This window comes from Salvelinus sp. IW2-2015, linkage group LG15 (assembly GCF_002910315.2).
Source record: "Salvelinus sp. IW2-2015 linkage group LG15, ASM291031v2, whole genome shotgun sequence".
Taxonomy (NCBI): Eukaryota; Metazoa; Chordata; class Actinopteri; order Salmoniformes; family Salmonidae; genus Salvelinus; species Salvelinus sp. IW2-2015.
The window spans coordinates 44,750,416-44,756,415 of NC_036855.1; positions in this window are offsets into that span (position 1 = coordinate 44,750,416).

The window sequence follows — 6,000 nt, forward strand, 5'->3', positions numbered from 1 at the left end:
TGATGCAGCACTCCATCACTCTCCTTCTTACACATCCTTGGAGGTGTGTTGGGTCATTGTCCTCATTGTCCTGTTGAAAAACAAATTATAGTCCCACTAAGCCCAAACCAGATGGGATGGCGTATAGCTGCAGAATGCTGTGTTGGCCATGCTGGTTAAGTGTGCCTTGAATTCCAAATAAATCACAGACAGTGTCCCCAGCAAAGCACCCCCACACCATAACACCTCCTCCTCCATGCTTTACGGTGGGAAATACACAYGCGGAGATCATCCCTTTCACTCACACCACGTCTCTCAAAGACACGGCGGGTGGAATCAAAAATCTCCAATTTAGACTCCAGACCAAAGGACTAATTTCCACCGGTCTAATGTCCATTGCTCGTGTTTCTTGGCCCAAGCAAGTCTCATCTTCTTACTGGTGTCCTTTAGTAGTGGTTTCTTTGCAGCAATTCGACCATGAAGGCTTGATTCACAGTCTCCTCTGAACAGTTGATGTTGAGATGTGTCTGTAATTTGAACTCTGTGAAGCATTTATTTGGGCTGCAATTTCTGAGGTTGGTAACTCTAATGAACTCATCCTTTGCAGCAGAGGTAACTCTGGGTCTTTCATTCCTGTGGTAATCCTCATGAGAGCCAGTTTCATTATAGTGCTTGATGGTTTATGCGACTGCACTTGAAGAAACTTTTAAAGTTCTTGAAATGTTCCGTATTGACTGACCTTCATGTCTTAAAGATATGATGGACTGTCGTTTCTCTTTGCTTATTTGAGCTGTTCTTGCCATAATATGGACTTGGTCTTTTACCAAATAGGGCTATCTTCTGTATACCACCCCCACCTTGTCACAGCACAACTGATTGGCTCAAATGCATTAAGAAGGAAAGAAATTACACAAATTAACTTTAAACAAAGCACACCTGTTAATTGAAATGTATTCCAGCTGACTACCTCATGAAGCTGGTTGAGAGAATGCCAAGAGTTTGCAAAGCTGTCATCAAGGTAAAGGGTGGCTATTTGATGAATCTTAAATATAAAACATATTTAGATTTGTTTAACACTTTTTTGTTTACTACATGATTCCATTTGTGTTATTTCATAGTTTTGATGTCTTCACTATTATTCTTCAATGTAGAAAATAGTAAAAATAAAGAAAAACCCTTGAATGAGTAGGTTTTYTGAAACTTTTGACTGATAGTGTACATCAATATACAACCAGGACCCAGGCCCACTCAATCAGTGTTCCAAATCGGACATTATTTATCTTTTTACCAAAACACAGTACTTGACTTGGGCAGGAGCTCACTGGAATTGAGTACCGGCACCTCAAATTGTCTTCTGCTTGACTTCCTCCACCTCCTATAGAATATTAGCTCAAAARTATTGAGGAGTTCCTGCACCTAAATAAAAACTCTACCGGCACCCAAAATGAGTACCGGCACCTATTTCAGTCCAAGTCAAGCACTGGCCTAAACATGCATATGCCATCAGATAGAATTCATAGCAAGAAGTAGGTTGGGGGGTGGGAAAAGGATATATACTGAATAAAAATATAAATGCAACAATTTCAAAGATCTTACTGAGTTACAGTTCATATGATAAAATCTGTCAATTTAAATGAATCCCAACCATGAAGCACAGAGCTGGTAGCATCATATTGTGGGGGTGCATGTCACAATATAGATTGTTAAAGCTTGGTCCCAAATGGACAATAATTCTCTCTCTCTCTCTCATCACAAAAGAGGTGCGCTTACCTGAGGTCTATTTGTAGTGCAAAGGCTCAGACTAATTGTTGTTCAATTACTTGCGACCAAGCTTTACAGTTTTTATCAATTGCTAAAACACAATTTCTGAAACCTTGCTCCATTTCCTGAAAACATTAAACACAAAACCTCATCTTCAAGCACTATTTACATAACCTCTGACTCCTCTCGCAAAATGAAACATTCGCCTCAAAACAGTTTTACCTGTGTTCAAAATCAAACACTGCTCTCAAATTATAAACCATTCCCTTACCTGAGCAGCTCGGTGGAAACTGACATTGTCCCACACTATCACATAGRTGGGAATGGGATTCTCATTTAGCTCTTGACCCTGCTGCTCTTGAACCTGCTGCTCAAATAAAATATCTCTTAAATTGGCAATAAATCTTAGAAGGTGCTGGGTGTTATATGGCCCGAGTGTAACATGGTGATGTAGAACACCATGGTTGCTGATAGCAGCACAGATTGTGACATTGCCACCTCGTTGACCAGGGACTTCAACAATGGCCCRCTGTCCAATCATGTTTCGGCCTCTCCTTCTCCTCTTTGTTAGATTGAAGCCTGCTTCATCGACAAAGATGAACTCATGGGGTCTGTCCAAGGATTCCAAGTCAAATATTGTCTGTGTAGAAATACAATATACTGTATRTAGGATWTTGTAAGTCGTACAGAGACAGTGCTATACTGTAGAGTACAATTAGGCTTCTGATTCACATACATTGTATGTACTGAAGAGTAATGTCATTCACATAGTATGTGTTAGTACTGTAGACAATCTGGATTACAGTAAATGTTTATGAATGTACACTTACTTGCACATACTGAGCTCGCAGTTCTTTCACCCTTGGTGAGTTGCGCTCAAAAGGTACTCTGTATACTTGTTTCATTCGCATCCTGTWACGAWGGAGRACACGGTCAATTGTGGAAATGCTCACACTGTCRATTCCCTGGAAGTGTGTGTTGTCTTGTATCACTCGTTCCTGGATTTCTCTGAGTCGTATTGCATTATCTTGAAGGACCATGCCAACTATAACGGCCTCTTGCTCCCGAGTGAATATAGCTGTCCTTCCACCTGCATGTGGCAGCCTTGCAATTCTACAAAAAGTAGTTGTGCAGTTACAAAACATATTCATGCAGTACAATACATACAGTGATTAACTTTACAAATGTCTATTGAAACAGCTGCATATAGTGTAGTACAGTAAATTTGCAATTACAAAAATACAGTAGTATACTGTACCTATTCTCTTCTCTGAATGTCCTTACTATGGTGGACACAGAACATCAGCTCAAATTGGGTTGCACTCTAAGTCCTGCTTCCCTCATTGTCAGTCCATGGACAAGAACATGGTCTATAACTGTTGCTCGAATTTCATCAGATATTTCCACTCTTAGTCTTCCTCTTCCTCTTCGTCCTCCTCTTCCTCTTTCTTGCCCTCCTCCTCGTCACCCACCTCGCATACGCACTCGTCCTCTCACATTGTTTCTTCTATCCATTCTCAGACTTTCTCCTTCCCACCTTCAACAACCTGTTTGCTCTCTGAACTGGCTTATATTGGTTGTGTCGCTTCATTTGAAACAGGTTAAATCAATTTTGAGTGGTTGTGTTCAATCAATGACATGTGTTCTCTATTTGTATTTGATTGTTGCCACTTGCGTTTACCAGTATGGATGACATGTGCATTAGAGTGCAGAATGTGTTTTGAGAATGAGAATGTGTTTAGAGTTTTGCTGAAAAGTCTAAGTGAGATCTGCAAATTGTGTTTTACCATGTGAAATGGTTTAAGGTATTGACAACAGACTGCATAATTAGCTAAATGAGTCCAGGCAACTGCGAACTTTGTTCAGCCAATGGGTTTTAGTGTTTTAGCAATTGARAAAAACTGTAACTTCCTGACTGATGTCTTGAGCTGTTGCTTCAATATATCTACATAATTTTCCTGCCTCATGATACCATCTATTTTGTGAAGTGCAYCAGTCCCTCCTGCAGCAAAGGACTGCCACAACATGATGCTGCCATGCCGTGCTTCATGGTTGGGATGGTGTTCATCGGCTTGCAAGCATCCCCTTTTTACTCCAAACATGACGATGGTCATTATGGCCAAATAGTTATATTTTTGTTTCATCAGACCAGAGGACATTTCTCCAAAAAGTAAAATCTTTGTCCCCATGTGCAGTTGCAAACCTGATAAAAGAATGTATATSTTTAAGGTAATGACTAAATGATTCCGACCTGAAACGCATAACTGTGTAAAGAATTMGAATTATAAGACTGTAATTCTATAATATGTGTGCATAGGACAAGTTAAGACTTTACTATTTAGCAATGTAAGTGAGACATTTAAGGAAAAGAGGAACTGTTAACAGACAGCTTATGACAGACAACTTGTGACCACTGTGAAACTGATAACAGGAAGGAGGTCTCCCCACCCAGGGAGGGGAGAAACCATTAGGCTTGCAGTAGATTATATAAGATGTTGTAGGATATGATAAGCAATGTATGTGTTGTAGAAAACTTGTAAACAACATTGACAGTGTTAGAGAGGAGGAGGGGCATTTATATGACCAAATGTGAGGTATAAAAGGCTATGTGCAGTGTATAATTTTCTGAGCTCTCGTGAATAAAGAACTAACCTTTTGCAGTATTCTGGGACTTTGTCTAATTCTTCTATTAACCAGGGCYTTACAACCTCTGGGGAATTGGTCAAAGCTTATTGTGAGTTGAGTTAATATCATTGGAACTASAAATTCTCGTGACAAAACCGTAGTCTGGCTTTTTTATGGTGGTTTTGGAGCAGTGGCTTCTTCCTTGCTGAGTGGCCTTTCAGGTTATGTCGATATAGGACTCGTTTTACTGTGGGTATAGATACTTTTGTACCTGTTTCCTCCAGCATCTCCAAGGTCCTTTGCTATTGTTCTGGGATTGATTTGCACTTTTCGCACCAAAGTACATTCATCTCTAGGAGACAAAAATGCGTCTCCTTCCTGAGCGGTATGATGGCTGCGTGGTCCCATGGTGTTTATACTTGCGTACTATTGTTTGTAAACAGACGAACGTGGTACCTTCAAGCGTTTGGAAATTGCTCCCAAGGATGAACCAGACTTGTGGAGGTCCACCATTTTTTTGGAGGTCTTGGCTGATTTCTTTTGATTTTCCCATGATGTCAAGCAAAGAGGCACTGAGATTGAAGTTAGGCCTTGAAATACATCCACAGGTACACCTCCAATTGCTCAAATGACATCAATTTGCTAATCAGAAGCTTCTAAAGCCATGACATAATTTTCTTGGATTTTCCAAGCTGTTTAAAGGCACAGTCAACTTAGTGTATGTAAACTTCTGACCCACTGGAATTATGATGCAGTGAATTATAAATGGAATAATCTGTCTGTAAACAATTGTTGGAAATGTACTTGTCATGCACAAAGTAGATGTCCTAACTGACTTGCCAAAACTATAGTTTGTTAACAAGAAATTTGTGGAGTGGTTGAAAAATGAGTTTTAATGACTTCCGACTTGAACTGTAAACCCTTAAAACATAGAAGGAAATAACTTCAAAACAATGTTTTTTTTGCATTTGGTTGTATTACTGTAACGTCTACTCCCGAGTGGTGCAGCGGTCTAAGGCCCTGCATCTCAGTGCTTGAGGCGTCACTACAAACACCCTRRTTCAATTCCAGGCTGTAACACAACCGKCCGTGATTGGAAGTCCTATAGGGCGGTGTACAATTTGTCCAGGTTTGGCCGGTGTAGGCCGTCATTGCAAATAAGAATTTGTTCTTAACTGACTTGCCTAGTTAAATATATATATTTTGAATACTCCCACTCCTCCGGCGTTCGACGTCGCTGGTATACTAACCACCAGTCCTGGGATCCATCATTACGCACTCCTGGCATCCATCATTATGCACACCTGCAGATCACTATGATACTCACCTGGACTCCATTTCCTTTCTGATTACCTCCCCTTTATCTGTCACTCCCTTGGGTTCCTTCCTCAGTCGGTATTGTTCCTGTGTACATGCATTATCGCCACTGTTGTGGTGTCTCGGTTCATGTTTGYTGTTTTATTAAATGTTGAACCTGCTTCTCGACTCACAGCGTCTACTTTACAGAATACCGACTCCAACTATGGAATCAGCAGGAACATTGAATATCTCTGACGGTCGACGAACAGGGTTACCTTGTACGTTAACACCATGACCAGCTGGGACAACTGGGTACGGCTATGGAGGAGGTTCTTT